We start from the raw sequence: 14,983 nt of genomic DNA, 5'->3' as shown, positions 1-14,983 counted from the left end.
TGAAGTCGGACGCTTAGCTGACTGAGCCACCCAGGCGCCCCTATTTATTGATTTTTGAGAGAGAGAGAGAGAGAGAGAGGGAGCTCTCTTGTGTGCACGCACAAACGGGGGAGGGGAAGAGAGAGAGGGAGTGAATCCCAAGCAGGCTCTAAGTTTCTCCCAGGTGAAAGGGGTACTTTGAGCATCGAGGCCTCTTTGAGGTGTTCCTACGAGGCCACCGCCAGCCAGGGATGGGCTCCGGGGAGGGACTTTAGCTAATCAGGACTTCTCTTCTGTCCTGGGCACTTTGGGAAGCCCAGGCCCTATGGGGGGGGGGTCCCCTGTGGGTCCCAGGCAGGTTTGCAGTCATGGTCTCTACCCTGCACCTTTGCAATGGCTCTTCCAGAGGTGCCCGGAGGTCTGTGACACTCAGTCACCCTTGGGGGTCCCCAAAGCTCTCATGTGGCCAGCCAACACTGGGCTGGGTCACTCCTCTTCAGCCCCTTGGGCCCACAGAGGTCCCTCATTTCCCCCTCGGTGGAGTGGGCAGTTGGGGGACTGAGATCAGGGGCACAGGTGGAGCCGTCTCCGTTCTGACTTTCCCTGTTGTTTCACCCCTCCAGTGTCCTCGGGCCCATCTGTGAAGCCCTCTCTTCATTTTACAGCTTCTTACGAGCGTCCACAAGTGCTGGAGCTGTGGCAGGGGCCGCAACAGGTGGCTGTGGTGCCCGTCCTCCCAGGGCCCGCTGTCCGGTGAGGGTGACAGATGTGAGTGCGTAAATAGCGACAAATACATGTAAATGATACGAAACGCCCCTCATAGGCTGGCGCCGGGGAGGCCTGCTTCCCACGAGGTGAACACACTTCAGAGGAGACAGTTCAGCTGATCAGGGAAGCGGTGTGTCAGGGGGGTGGGTGGGAGGAGCAGTCCAGACGGGGAGACAGCATGTGCAAAGGCCCTGAAGCAGCAAAGGGTTTGGCATGTTGGAGAAACGGGAAGAAGCCTGGAAGAGACAAAGTGAGGTGGGCAGGAAGAAGTTACCAGCGGAAGTCAGGGGCAGGGGCCCGGCCATGCTGGCCCGTGTGCAGTGGAGCGCCAGGGTGGGGGGGTGGGCTGGGGGTCTTTGGCAAGGGTGTGGGGTGGCCCGACTTATGTTTTCAAAAGGCCGTCCCAGCTGCTGTGTGGAGAGTGGACCTTCACAGGGCAAGGAGGTGAAGGGAGCCCAGCCGGGAGGCTCCCATGGGAGCTGGGACCAGGTGGCGGTGAGAAAGTCCGCAGAAAAGGCGGCGCTCGGGCGGGACTCTGAAGGCAGGACAGGCAGGGCTCGGTGATGGGCAGGGAGGGACCAGGATCACGAAGTGCGGGGTGTCAGTGTGGAGAGGGCAGGAGGGCAGGTACGAGGCTGTGGTTGCTGCCCTCCAGGACGCCAGGTGGGACCTGCCCTCGAGGTCCTGACTTCGCCCTCTGCCGAAGCCGCCCCGCAGCCTTGCCGCAGAATAAGCTGAGGTGTTCTATCTTTGCGGTGGTGGTCCCCTGTCCTGCGGGCTGGGAGATGGGGGACAGTCCCCTATCTCTCACCAAGTGGACTCAGCAGGCTACATTTCCGTTCCAACCTCCCACAACCTTGTTTCTTGTGAAGGAGGAGAGAACCTTCGCTCGGCCAGAATTCCAGGGCAGCAGTGGGGCTGAGAGGTGGGGTTGGCGTGTGCGTGCGTGTGTCTGCGTGCATGCGTGCGTGCATGCACACGTGTGGACGGTGGCTTTGGGGGGCTCTGCATGGGAGGGGGCAGCCATATGCTGGGACTGTTGGAAGGAGGGGCAGGAGGCGGGTGGAAGGTTGGGGCAGGGCTTTTGAGATTCTTTCCCAGATGAGCCCCCCCCCCCCCCCACTCCCCGAGGCCTCAGGACAGTTTCCAGACTCGTAGAATGATGAGTGGTTCCTGTGCCCAGGCCATGGTCAAGGGGCCGAAGTCTACCCTCCAGTAGCTTGGGGCTCAGTGGGAATGCAGTGACAGGGAGCCATACGTCATTGGGGACGGGGGGCGGAAACAGGGGAGGTCATCTGGATGTAAACTGGTTAGGAAACAGTTCCAGCCGTGTTTCCCCACATGTCCCAGGGCCCGAGGGGTGTGTGTGCTCCAAGCCATTCTCCCAGAGGGGCTCACTTCTGTCTCTAGCCAGCGCTGCCGACCTGCTTGATTCACTTCGTGTAGCACATGCCAGGCAGCCCGGCTGCCAAGCAAGGCCCCAGGTAGGCGCTGACGGGTGAGGGAAGGAGATGGGCCGTGGAGGCAAGACCCACGCAAGCCAGCCCCGAGCACTGGGGAGGCCTGGCAAAGGCCCCATGCCTGGAATCACATCACAGCAGCTCGGCAGGTAGGTAGTGGCCTAATCTATTACCTCCTCTCTGACTACTGGTGGAAGGAGGCCCAGAGACAGCCTGTGACTTCCCCAAGGTCACGCAGTGACTGGAAGACCAGCAAGAGGCAAGAGTAAACCCGGTAGGCAAATTCAAGGACACTCCGTGAACCAGGGGTGCCCAGAATCTCCCTTCCCTCCCTCCCGTCCTCCCTTTCTCTCATCTCCCTTTCTTGTCACTCAAGAAAAAAATTATTTGAATATCACTACAAGGCCGGCTGTGCCCTCAGAAATTCCTAATCTGTGAGTGTCTCCTCCTGGGGGTGCGGGGCCCTCTGCCCTCCGAAGGGCTTGTGGGTAAACTTTCGATGAGCTATTTCTAAGGTAGGAAAAGGAAAACTAGATCACAGAGCCCTGGGGAAGGGCTGTGCTTGGCACAGAAAAGAAGTGATCCTGTCAGCAGGCAGGTAGGCTGGGGGCTCCTCTCCGCAGCTGGGATTGGGGCGGGCCAGCCCTGGGGGTATTTCACGGGCCCCAGGGGGCAGGCGTGCCAGGAGCAGGCCCTGTCCTCTGAACCCAATTCCTGAGTGTGTGAGCTCAGACAGGTCCTACAGAGGGCCCGAGGCGCCTACGGACTGGAGGCCACGCACACCAACTGCAATGTTCTGTCTGTCTGTCTGTTGGGCTGAATATCTGCCTTACTCATCTGGGCCCTGAGTCACTTCGTTTAAAATGCTGTTCCTGGAACAGAGCTGGGCATCAGTGGGTGGGCCTGAGTCATTTCTGCCATCGGGAGCCCGCTCCATGAGCCCAGGGAGCATCGAGGGCCTGAACGGGCCAGCCTCATGGGCACGCGAAGCCCCGGGGGCGGGGGCGGGGGCGGGGGGATTCAGGGCTTCGGTGCAGCCACGGTGCTTAGTGCACAATAATGGCCCCGTAAGTGTCACAGCTATTACCATTGCTGTGGTAATTGTCGCTGTCACTCTAATCAGGAGAGAGGGACATGGGTTCAGCACCCAGCAGCTCAGACGACAGCTCCTGAACAGAGCGAGGGGGCCAAGAGCACGCCTCACATCAAGGGCACCTGGATGCGAGAGGTGCAAGGAGAAGGTGAGGTCCCCTGGGGTGACTGAAGGAGAAGGGCGGGGGGAGGGGCGCAGGAAGGAATGCTCGCGGAAGAGTCAGGTCCATTGGCAGGAGCCAGGACGGAGAGTGCGCAAGCGAGGAGGGTTTGTGCCCACGACCCCCAACCCCGGTGCCAGGCCTTTATGAGTCCATAGCTGCTGTTTTTTTTTTTTTTTTTTTAATTGTAGGAGTATTACTGGGATAGAATTCACATATCATACAATTCACCTCTTTAAGGTATGCGATTCAGTGGTTTTCAGTACAGTCACGGAGTTGGGCAATCATTAGCACCACCAATTTTAGAACATTTTCCTCACCCCCCCAAGCCCCACCCCACACCCATTAGCAGTCACTCCCCTTTTTCCTCTGCCCCCACCCCGAGCCCTAGGCAATCACTAACCTCCTCTCCGCCTCTGTAGGTCTGCCTATTACGGACAGTTCACATAAATGAAATCATGCAGTACAGAAGAAGCCTTTTGTGTGCGGCTTCTTTGGCTCAGCATAATGTTTTCAAGGCTCATCCACGTCATAGCACGCCTCAGTATCTCAGTCCTTTTTATGGCTGAGTAACATTCCATTGCATGGATATACCACGTTCTGCTCATCCGTTCATCAGTTGATAGACATCTGGGCTGTTTCCACTTCTTGGCTCTTGTGGAGAAGGCTGCTGCGAGCGTGTGTGTGTGTGTGTGTGTGTGTGTGTGTGTTTATGTGGACACAGATTTTCAGTTCTCTTGAGTATATGCCAACGCATGGACTGCTGGCTCATGTGGTGACCCTATGTTTCACCTTTTGAAGAACTTCCTAAGTGTTTTCCAAAGTGGCTGCACCATGTCACACTTCTACCGGCAATGTATGAGGGTTCCGAGTTCTCTGCATTCTTGCCAGTACTTATTATTATAGTTATCTCAATGGGTATGAAGAGCTATCTCGCTGTGGCTTTGGTTTGCATTCCCCTGATGGCTAGGGACGATGAGCATCTTTTCATCGCTTTACGTATCTTCCTTGGAGAAATGTCTGTTCAGATCTTTTGCCCATTTTTAGATTGGATCACTTGTCTTTTTATTATCGCGGGGTAAGTGTTCTTTATATATTGTGATACAGTTTCTTTATAAGATAGGTGATTGGCAAGTAAATATTTTCTCCCATGCTGTGTTCCCCTCCCCCCCGCCGCCCACGCCACTTTCTTGATGGTGTTTAAAAAAATTTTTTTTTTTTGGGGCGCCTGGGTGGCGCAGTCGGTTAAGCTTCCGACTTCAGTCAGGTCACGATCTCACGGTCCGTGAGTTCGAGCCCCGCGTCAGGCTCTGGGCTGATGGCTCAGAGCCTGGAGCCTGTTTCCGATTCTGTGTCTCCCTTTCTCTCTGCCCCTCCCCCGTTCATGCTCTGTCTCTCTCTGTCCCAAAAATAAATAAAAACGTTGAAAAAAAATTAAAAAAATTTTTTTTTAATATTTATTTTTGAGAGAGAGAGAGAGAGAGAGAGCAGGGGAGGGGAAGAGAGAGAGGGAGACACAGCATCTGAAGCAGGCTCCAGGCTCTGAGCTGTCAGCGCAGAGTCCGATGCGGGGCTCCAACCCACGAACCGTGAGATCATGAACCTGGAAGGAACTACCCAGGGCCCCTCTCCTCAGCGTATCATCTGGTGTGATGTAAATATCCTGAAGACTTCCATGGTTTCCCAAGCTTGGGTCCTCCTTGGTTAAGAAAAGTCAGTAAGCTTCTTGGTTGCAGGACTTCTCAGGGCCACTATTGTTATGTTCCCGGGAGTTTTCAAGAGAGGGCTAACATACTACGTTTCCCCCCAGTCAACTCGACTAGGAGATTGTGTTTTCCTTATGGCATCTCCTCGGCCTGGTGATACCCGTATCTCACCTCGGGAAATGCTGTCCTCATGGCAGGACCCCGGGCTCAACTCCTGTCCCAGGAGGGGAGAAACCACCAGAAGGCAGGGATCAGGTGGGCTGTCAGGAGAAGAGCCCATGGCTGGGGAAAGAGCAAGGACTCAAAAAGATTTCTAACCAGGTGTCAAGACAGGGAGAGGTCAAAGTTGGATTCTTGGGGGAAGAAAAGCAAGGGGTGGAGTGGTGCCATTTGTGTGAGTTTGCGGCACGCGTGTGTGCTCAACGTGTTCGACGTGCTTCCTGTGGACACATATCCATGTATATGACGGAACAAAGGCATCAGAATGGCTCCTGTGGTTCTACCTGGGGAAGGCAGGCAGAAGGTCCTCGAGTAGGCTTTATCTCTAAGGGGATTTTCATCACATCTTTCTTAGGTTTTTGTTTTGTTTCTTTTCTTTTCTTTTCTTTTCTTTTTTCTTTTCTCCTTCCTTCCTTCCCTTCCTTCCTTCCTTCCTTCCTTCCTTCCTTCCTTCCTTCCTTCCTTCCGTATTTCTTCCTTCTTTGCTTCCTTCCTTCTTTCCTTCCTTCTTCCTTCCTTCCTTTCCTTCCTTCCTTCCTTCCTTCCTTTCTTTTTTTACAAGAATAAGGTTTACCTGAATTTACTTGCAACAAAATCAATTACAGTGCCAAAAGGAACAATTTTTTTTTTTTTTTAAAGAAAAAGGAACGATTTCCAGAGTGTGGCAAGCGGAACTACTACAATGAACTTAGAACATGCGGACGTTTCCCAGGCCCCAGCCCCTGCTAATCTGTGTGAGGGCGGGTCCCAGAGTGAGAGGAACCCCCTGCCTGGATGCTCATGGAAACAGAGTCCGCATGGCAATGGAGACTTTTCCTTTTCCCTAAAGAAAAAAACTGGCTAGCCAGAGGGTGGGGGAGGGCACAGCCAAGGTGGGTTGGGTAGGGGCCGGACGCGAAGGATGGACTTAGGGCTATGGCTGTACCTCAGGCAGAAGCTTTCTTTTTGGCTGCCGAGCTCTTCCTCTGCCTAAGACACCTGCCCCTCCAGCTGTCGAGGAGCTTGGGGGGAGCGAGCCCAGAATTGGGACAGTGTGGGTTTCTGGGATAACGTGTCCCCGGCGCAACTTTCGGGGGGCATCTCCTTCTAAAGGGGACGTCCCTAGATTGCTTCCTCCCTGACTCGGCCTCCCGAAGGAGAGGTGCTCCCCTGACTACCCCAGCCCCTTGGGGAGCTGGTAAGGTGGGGTTGCCCGGAGCTGGAGAAGACGGCAGGCGGGCCGCCCTCCTGTGCCCCACCCGCCACCCCAGATAGCCCCTTATCGCTGTTGTGTCTTGCTGGCTGGGGGCTGTCCAGGGCAGGCTGGAGCTCTCCTTTGCCCCAGCTCTTGGCATCGGCTCCCCTGCCCTCTTGCCATCCTGCCAGACCCCCAGGGGCTGGAGGGCCAGCTCTTGAATCTGTCTGAACAGGCAGAGCCCCGGGAGCTGCCAAAGAGCCTGGCTGACTGGCTATGGACCCGCACCCCAGACCGACTTCGTTGCCTCCTTCTGGGCCGAAACACGGCATGTCCCCTAAGCATATGCTTTCTCGTTTGAAATGTGGGCCCTTGAGCTCTTCCTGGCAGTGCCTGGGTTGTATGGAATGGCGGGACGGAGTGAGAAGCAGCTGGCCCTGGCCTTCCGCCCAGGGACCCCAAAGCCCGGCTCCTCTTGCTCCCGCGTGGCTCTGGACAGCCTCTGGGCTGGTTCTCGCCCCTGCCCTACCGACACAGTGCACCCCAGATCCTTCCTGAGGCCCACAGGGAAGGGCTGGAACAGCTCGGCGTGACCACAGACCAGGCACCCAGGGGTCCCACTTACCTTTCTGTGTCTAGCCCCGACTGGGTGATGTCTCAGGCAGGACTGCCCCCCTCCGGGCCGACCCCACCTCGGTTGGCTTCAGTTTGCAATATCTGGGAAATTGGGAGTTTGGAGCAGGTGGGTTTGGGAGCCTTTCCTGTGAGGTCCTTGCCTGTGCAACGACCCTCCCCCCACCCCAGCCCACCCTCCAGCCAGCCACAGCTCCCTCCACACCCTACCCTGCGCTCTCCCTTGGCACGACAAGTTGGTCTGAGCTGCAGTCTCCCACCAGGGGTGATAGGCCAGAATCACTCAGCCCAGGGACTTTCTTAAAGGTGCACATTTAAGGCAGGAGGGCTCCGGCTGGTGGGGGTGCCAGAGCCGTGGCTGAGCCCTGGGCGCTGGGGGCAGACGTGAGTTTGGAGCCGGGCTCCATTGCTGACTGGCTTCAGCACTAATGGTGGAAGTGAGGCACTGTGACACAGTGAGGACCACAGAGGAGAAGCTCTCGTGAGGGGTGAGGGGTGAGGGGTGAGGGGTGAGGGGCTTTCTGGGGCCCCTCCTCCCAGTCGCACCACATAGGTGACTTAGCCCAGAAGGTCAGGCCACGATACGGGGCTCAGGCGGTCTTAGTGGCTCCAGCGGGCCCTGTCCCGGCGACCTTGGCATTCCTTCCTTCTCTGGCCTCTAATCTCCCCTCTGCCTGCTGTGGCCGCCCCTGTCCCTCTGATCTATCACCAGGCTGGGGGCTCCCTCCCTTTCTCCTGTCTCCTCCAGGGCCTGTGGCCTCTGCCTTTCTCCCTCCCTGCCGTCCACTGACTTCAACAGAAACCAACACAAAGAAATGGCGTCTTGGAAAGACTCTTAGAGGTAGATGCACCTTTCAGCCCAGAAGGAGGACAGGGTGTGGCCTTCAGGCTGGGCGCCCCTGGGGCCCCCTCTGGCATCTTGGTTTTCACCGTGGCCCCCCTTGTAAGCCCTCCCTGGGTGCCCAGCAGCACTGGGCTCAGAGGGCTTCCTGTGATCCACATGGCGACCTGAACAGGGAGGAAGTGTTATTTTTACTTTACAGGGAAGGAAGTTGAGGCACAGCTGGTTAAGTCACTCGCCCCAAACCACAGCTGGTTAGGGCCAGAGTTTAAACCCAAGTCCACTGGCCCCAGAGCCCGAGCTTTGAACCACAATGCTGATGCAGCCTCCTTGAGCCTCAGTGCGTTTGTCTGTGAAATGGGGGCATAGGATGTCCCTCAAAAGGGGATTTGATGCTGTCCTACCTGGGCAGGGTCTGACGTTGTACCTGGTGTGTGTGTTTCTTCTCTTTCCTGTTCTCTTATCCCTGGGGTTGAATTCCCCAGTGTCACCTGTACATGGCACGACAAAATCTGGCCCTACCCATGCTTGGAGCAGAGGTGTGAGAGGGAGGGCAGGTCCCAGAGGGTGTATCACCCACCCCTGCTTCCCGCACGAGGGCCCACACCCTCGGCAGTGGGCCCCCTAAGGTGTGGGGTGCCAGACCCTCCCCTCTCTTGTCCCGTGTGGCCTCATCCCTACCCAGCCCTGTCCCCCGGAGTGGGGGGCCCTTGCAGGAGCCCAGAAGTTGGGCTTCTGTTCTAGCTACTCCTGAGGCTGCACGGTGGGCGGGGAGGGGGTGCTGCCCATGCCCTGGGAGCCCCTTGCTGTGCCTTAGCACCCCATCGGGGCATTCCTCATGTCCCCTCCGCCTCCGGTGACCCCTTACCCCCATGTGATGTCCTCCCCACACCTCATGCTGGGCAAACAGGAGCCGTTGCACAGCGGTCTCCCCGTCTCTCTCCTCAGACCCCAATTCACACACTTCTGTCTCCTCATCTCCTGATGCAAGTGGGGGAAGGGTCCCTCCTCTCGGAGGCCACACTTCCTCTTGGACCCTGGGCCCCAGCCCTCCTGACTTCTTGAGGACTTTGGGCTATAGGGCCCCTCTCTGCTGGCCCACCGTCCTGGGACAAGATCTAGCAACCTCCAGCCACATCTCCTCCTCTGCACTCCGTCCAGCCTGAGCTGCTCCAAACGGACCCGCGCCCTCTCCAGCCCAAGGCTGCCGGGCCCGGTGGCCGCTTCTTCGTCCCCATCTTGCTTCATCAGACTCCTTTGCGGCCCACTCGTCACCCTTCCCGCCCTCTGGCAGGGCGTCGTCCTCGGCCCTGTCCTCTCTGTGGGGATACCCTGAGGTGAGGCGAGCCCTCCAGGCCCGGTGGGTGCACCCTAGTCTCTCCCCAGCTGCCAACCTGACATCTCTACCTGGGGGCCTCCCAGGCGCCCCAAGCTCATCAGGGCCAACCCAAGTTTTTGGTTGTCCCTTGTTCCCCATCTTCTCAATAAATATCAACTGCCCCCTCTCCCCCATCCCTCAGCCACTTCTGTCAGAAAGCTGGGTCTCATCTTGACTCCTTTTGCCACCTGCCCCACACCCAGTCCACCAGCCAGGACCATTAATTCTACTTCTGGAACCATCTTGCCTGTGCTTGTCTGCTTCTCCCTGTCCCCAGGCCGGTGCCTTACCATATAGGCCCCGGTCACTTCGTTCCCTGGCCCTCCGCACTGCGAACAGACGGAACTTATAAACTGAAGAGTGAGGCCCTAAGGTGCAGCCTCCAGAGGCTCCCAGCCAGGCCGCCACCATCGGGCCCGCCTGTGCCCCCCGCTCCACGTCTAGTCCCCCCCCCCCACCCCAGTCCCACCGCTGCTCTGACGCTCCTGCGGCTGCTACACTCACACACTTCCTTTCGGCCCCACCACGTGTCCTGTGGTCTCCAGCCTCAGCACCTCTGTGCTCTCGCCTGACTCAGTGGGTCTGGCCTCACTCCATTTACAGGCAGAACAGCGGAGGCTTTGTGGCAAGATTCCTAAGTCCGGGAGAACCTCCGTCTAGCCAGAAGCCCATTCCTTTGTCCCTTTCGGGGGCCCCAGACGGTGGGGATCATCCTGCCAGGACGTGTTATAGGGTGCTGTTCTGGGCATTGCCCGCCGTGCAGTGGACACATCGGAACCTGACAGGCCTGAGTCTGCCTGCCACCCTGCTGTATCCTTGCTGGGGACTCTGGCCTCTTACCCAAGCTCTCTGAGCCTTAGCTTCCTTGTCCGTAAAATGGGCTAATAAGTACTTACATGCAGAGCCGTGAGGATTAAGCAAGTCAGTATTTGTACAAGTGCCTGACTCATGGTGGGCTGGCGACAAATGATCGTTTTCATTATGATAATGGGGCCCTTGGTCTGGAAGGGCGTCTGGACGTGGGTGGTGGTTGGGGATCAGGTATGTCAGGCCAGCAAATGTGCCCGCTGAGTGTACAGCCCAGGGCTTCTGTGGGAGAAGCAGAAAAGGCCCCCCGCCTCCCAGCAGCCAGCACCCCAAGAGGGGTCCAGGAGAAAACATGGCGGGCTCCCGCGTGCCGGTCTGAGCAACGGCTACACTGGCGTGTGCCTCTCTTGGCAGTGGGGACCAGAGAGGGATGGTTGATCAGGACTGGGGGTGGTGGGGGTGGTTTCCAGGGTCACTCTCAGGGTGCTGAGAGGCCTGACATGATGCGTGGGGTGTGGGTAACTGGAGGGACAGGAGAAGGGCTCCCCGTGGGCCAAGGCCAGGGGGTGGGTGTGATTTGGTACAAGCGGGGGCAGAGTCAGGAAATTGGGCTAGCATGAGCCAAGGCTCCACATTGGGAAGAAGGGAGACGTGGAGCTGGGAGGTGATGCTGGCCTCCGATAACCAGCCGAGGAGAAGGAGAGGGAAGAGCAGGAAAGATATTGGCCCTTCAACACGTGTGGTGTCATGTGTCCTTACCACCACTTATGTGTGACAGAAACGAGACTCAGGTTAAGTGACTTGCCCACGGTCACCCAGCTGTCGACTCCAGATTTAATCTGGAAAGCCACAGAAAATCACCGCAGGCAGGTTTGCAGCCTGGGGCAGGACAGAGAGAAAGCAGCCTCGGGTGGGCAGAGGTAAGTAGCTTGTGCTGCAGAAGGCCGGGGAGGGGGGTGGGTTGGAGAGTCTATGTGGGCTGGTGGGGGAGGGATGGTGGGAGAGGGTGTCAGTCGGGGAGAGCACGGGCCTCTGCACCCCCCAAGGGGGCAGGTGACTCAGACTTCGAAACTTCTAGCACTTCTGGCTCTATTTCTGTGGCCTGGGCCTACTCCCCTACTCTGAGTCTCTCCCACTCAAGAGTGTCTGGGCTGGGCCGGCCCTTGCGGCCCAAGACTGCCTTCTGGTCCAGACCCAGAGAACAAGGCCCAGGGCTCCACACCGGCCACTGAGCCTCCCGTTTCTTAGTCTGGCTGGTGTATACGTGCACCCCAGGCTGGCAGCGTGGCCGTGGGCCCTACCGCAGGCTGCTTGTAGGCAGATTCACTTCAAGATGTTCCAGAAGGTGTGCACGCTTTGGGAAGCCACCCTGCCCCCCCCCCCCCCGCAAAGTTCACCGCCAACCCCAGGACCCACTGAGCCTATCCAGGGATGGCTTCTGCCCTAGGAGCTGATCTCTAGAGACTGCGCTGGGCTGTGCCTAATCCAGACACAACGCTAATCCAAAAAGTAAGTTAGCAGCAAGATCGGGGGGCGGGGCTGGGGTGTTGTGTACCCCCGGAGGAAGGTCAGCAATTCGGAGCAACGGCCAGAGTCCTGGGTGGGCAGGGAGGGTGGGGCCGCGTGGGTCTGAGGGGGCTAGAGCAAGAAGCTGGCTGGGGGGCAGGCACCCTCGAGTCCCTGGTGCCGTCAACCCATCAGCGGGTCTATCCACCTTCCAGTAGGTGTTGTGCCCGACCACAGGGTCTCCCAGAGAAGCTGCTGGGGATGCACGTGGGCCTGGAGACATCCGTGCCTGGAGAGCCAGATCCTCAAGGAGTCGTTCCCGGGAAAGCACCCGTTTCGCGGGGCGTTCGTTTTTGCTACAGTCGCTCACGGGAGGAAACAGTTCACTCATTCATTCCAGAGACCTTCACTGAACGCCTCCTGTATGCTGATGCTCGCCTGGCACTGGGGTTTCAGAAATAAAAAGGTGGAAGGAAAGAAACCCAGGTTCATTGTTGTTCCCTCTCTGTGTCACAGGTGAAACACGTGCTTTTGCCGGTTGGGGCAAAAACCTGCGTGCCAGCCATGGTCCTCCGGCGCCTCCGTGCTGACTTTCTAGCCCGTGACCTCCGCCTTGTTACTTCACCTCTGCACAGCCTCCTTGCCTGGTTGCACTGAGGAATAAGTGACGTCCTTCTCATATGGTGCCCAGCCCAACGCCTGGCACGTGGAAGGCTGTTCAGGAAAGACGAGATGAGGAAGCAGGTTCAGAGAGGTTAAGCCACTTGCCCAGGGACACGGATTGCGTTTGAACCCAGGCCTGAGGAAGGCCAGCGTCCCAAGAAACCTGAGCCTCTCGGCTGCCTCTTCGTCTGGTCCCCGGTCCCCTGGCCTGACCGTTTGGCCACACTGGCTGGCTAGGCTTCTGGAGAGCCATGCCCTGCAGGATCCCTGCGTTGGCCCATCTGAAGACCTTGCAGGGTTCCCAGAGTGTCCTGATCCCCAGCCGGGCGTAGGTCCCTTCTGGCAGGGTGCTCGGCGCCTCCCCCAAGTCCTCCGAGCAGAGCGAACAATTTCTCCCACCAGCCTCTTGCACAGTGGTTGCGCCATGGCTGGCAGCTGGGTTTAACGGTAATGTTTGTTTTGAACTTGATGATGTTTGTCGGAGGAAAATGCTTCGAAGGGAGGGGCAGGTGAGGCAGGGAGTCGGGCAGAGGGGGCTGCCCCCCCAGCCCCCAGGCTGCTGAACCTCCCTCTGGGGGGTTCTCTCTACCTGGCGAGCTCCCCACACCCCCCCCCCCAACCGTGTGCAGACCCTCGCCAGAGCCACGGAGAATGGGTGCCAGGGGCACCTGGCAGGTGAGCGGACCCAGGAGGCAGGGACGATGATTGGTGTCTTTGCCAAGGTCAGCTGACTTGCTGGGCCATCTTACGGGCGAATCCCTTAACCTCTCCTCCGCAGCCTGAGAGCCAAAATACGTGTCAAGTGCTTGTCAGACTTCTCATGAGCAACCGTTCCTTTGGGCCTGGGACTGCTTCATTGAGTACTGAGAGTCCTGCGCCTTGAGAAACACCTCGGGCTCGGACAAACCAGGACAACTGCTCACCCTGTAAGCCTTTTCCCATTTCACAGGTGTGGAAAAAGATTGGCAAAACTTCAATTATATTTTATTTAAAAAAAATTTTTTTATGAATACAATTTATTGCCAAATTGGCTTCCATACAACACCCAGTGCTCGTCCCAACAGGTGCCCTCCTCAGTGCCCATCTCCCACTTTCCCCTCTCCCCCTGCCCCCCATCAACCTTTCTCTGTATTTAAGAGTCTCTTACGGATTGCCTCCCTCCCTCTCTGTATCTATTTTTTGCCCCTTCCCTTCCCCCATGGCTTTCTGTCAAGTTTCTCAAACTTCAGTTTTAGATGGTGAAGAATCCTGCTGGCATTGGTATAAGACGAGCGCTTTGAAAAGCCCAGAGGTCCACGCCAGAGGCCAGGGCAGGCACTGTATCGGCCCCACGTGGATATTTCCATCCCCTGAGGCTACCTGAGGTGGAAACAGGGACCCAGGAATGAGTTGGCCCCGAGTGGGCTGTGGGCTCTGGGGCTGTGCCCGAGTGCTTTGGGGCTGGCCGGATCAAGAAGTCTTTGAGAACGAGAGACAGCTCCCCTGGGCTCCTGGGCCCCACCGGGAAAGGGGCCCGTGGGGGGAGGCAGGAGCTCCGAGTCCCTACCTGCAGAGGGCCTGCCGCCTGAGCTGGCTGTCCCGGGCAGCTCTGTGGCACCACCCGGGTCAGCAATCGTTCACGAAATAAATGCTGAGGGAGCGCTCACTTTGTGCGGTGCTGGGGGCGGGGGGGTGGGGGGTGTGGTGCCAAGCTCTGGGGGCTTGGCGAGGAACGAGAGACACAGCCCCTGTCTTCACGGCGCTGGCGCTCCCAGTAGGAGAGAGGCATGAGCTCCCAACCAGAAGCAGACCGATTTCATTGCGGCTGTGGTCAGTGCCATGAAGGACAAAGGGGGCTCAGGCGGGTGGCCTCAGACCTAGTCTGGGAGGGCCCTGCGAAACGTGAGCTGCTGTTCCGAGGATGACGGGGGAGCAGCTGGAAAAACGCTGTGGGATTGTGACCAGGCTGGCCCCTTTAGAGCTGTGTGACCTTGGGCAAGTGGCTTGGTGTCTCTGAGCCTTGGTGCTTCCTCTGTGCCATGGAGATGGTCCGCATCTATTCCCAGTTGGTGGGAGGCTTCAGTGGGTGCTGGGGGTGGTGGGGGGGGGGGCAGCTGCCAGAGGCCAGTACTTCATTTGAGAAACCGCTGCATTTGATTGGCTGTGCCTGGGGACGGGAGAGGGAAGAGCACTGACTGTGACCTGCCACCCAAGGTTCTGGCCTGAGAGCAAATACCACCCAAAAGAGCCGCCTGGCAACTGGGGATAGGGAACAATCACAGTCCAGAGAGATAAGGCTAGTAAACGCTCAACAATTAGGGCACAATTATGGACTTAATTGTGTCCTCCTGCTTCTGGGCCTCTAGGGATCCACCCCAAGCTGTCTCCCTGAGCCCAGCAGTCAGATTTTCACCCGGGTCAGTGGGGCTTTCTGTGGATTTTTTTTTTTTTTACATTTATTTATTTTTGAGAGACAGAGTGAGACAAAGCACGAGCAGGGGAGGGGCAGAGAGAGAAGGAGACACAGAGTCCGTTTATTCATTTTTGAGACAGAGAGAGACAGAGCATGAACAGGGGAGGGGCAGAGAGAGAGGGAGTCACAGAATCTGAAACAGGC

The 14,983-nt window shown here is 57.7% G+C and overlaps 1 long non-coding RNA gene across 3 annotated transcripts; it reads left to right on the top strand.

The window, feature by feature from the left end:
- The first annotated feature begins 2,633 nt into the window (after positions 1 to 2,633).
- Positions 2,634 to 14,899, top strand: LOC123379096. Of its 3 annotated transcripts, XR_006583083.1 has the most exons (8): positions 2,638 to 2,805; positions 3,331 to 3,448; positions 10,015 to 10,221; positions 10,997 to 11,138; positions 11,666 to 11,727; positions 11,940 to 12,146; positions 12,241 to 13,313; positions 13,617 to 14,899. It is a non-coding gene; the product is annotated as an uncharacterized LOC123379096 (long non-coding RNA). The 3 variants fall into 3 exon arrangements; XR_006583082.1 differs by lacking the exon at positions 13,617 to 14,899 and having other exon boundaries at positions 2,634 to 2,805; positions 12,241 to 13,453; XR_006583084.1 differs by lacking the exons at positions 11,940 to 12,146; positions 13,617 to 14,899 and having other exon boundaries at positions 2,637 to 2,805; positions 12,241 to 13,453.
- Positions 14,900 to 14,983: the final 84 nt, after the last annotated feature.

Source organism: Felis catus, chromosome C1 (assembly GCF_018350175.1).
Source record: "Felis catus isolate Fca126 chromosome C1, F.catus_Fca126_mat1.0, whole genome shotgun sequence".
NCBI classification, from domain to species: domain Eukaryota; kingdom Metazoa; phylum Chordata; class Mammalia; order Carnivora; family Felidae; genus Felis; species Felis catus.
The sequence above is the reverse complement of the archived record's forward strand: the minus strand, read 5'-3'. Positions and strand labels throughout refer to the sequence as shown.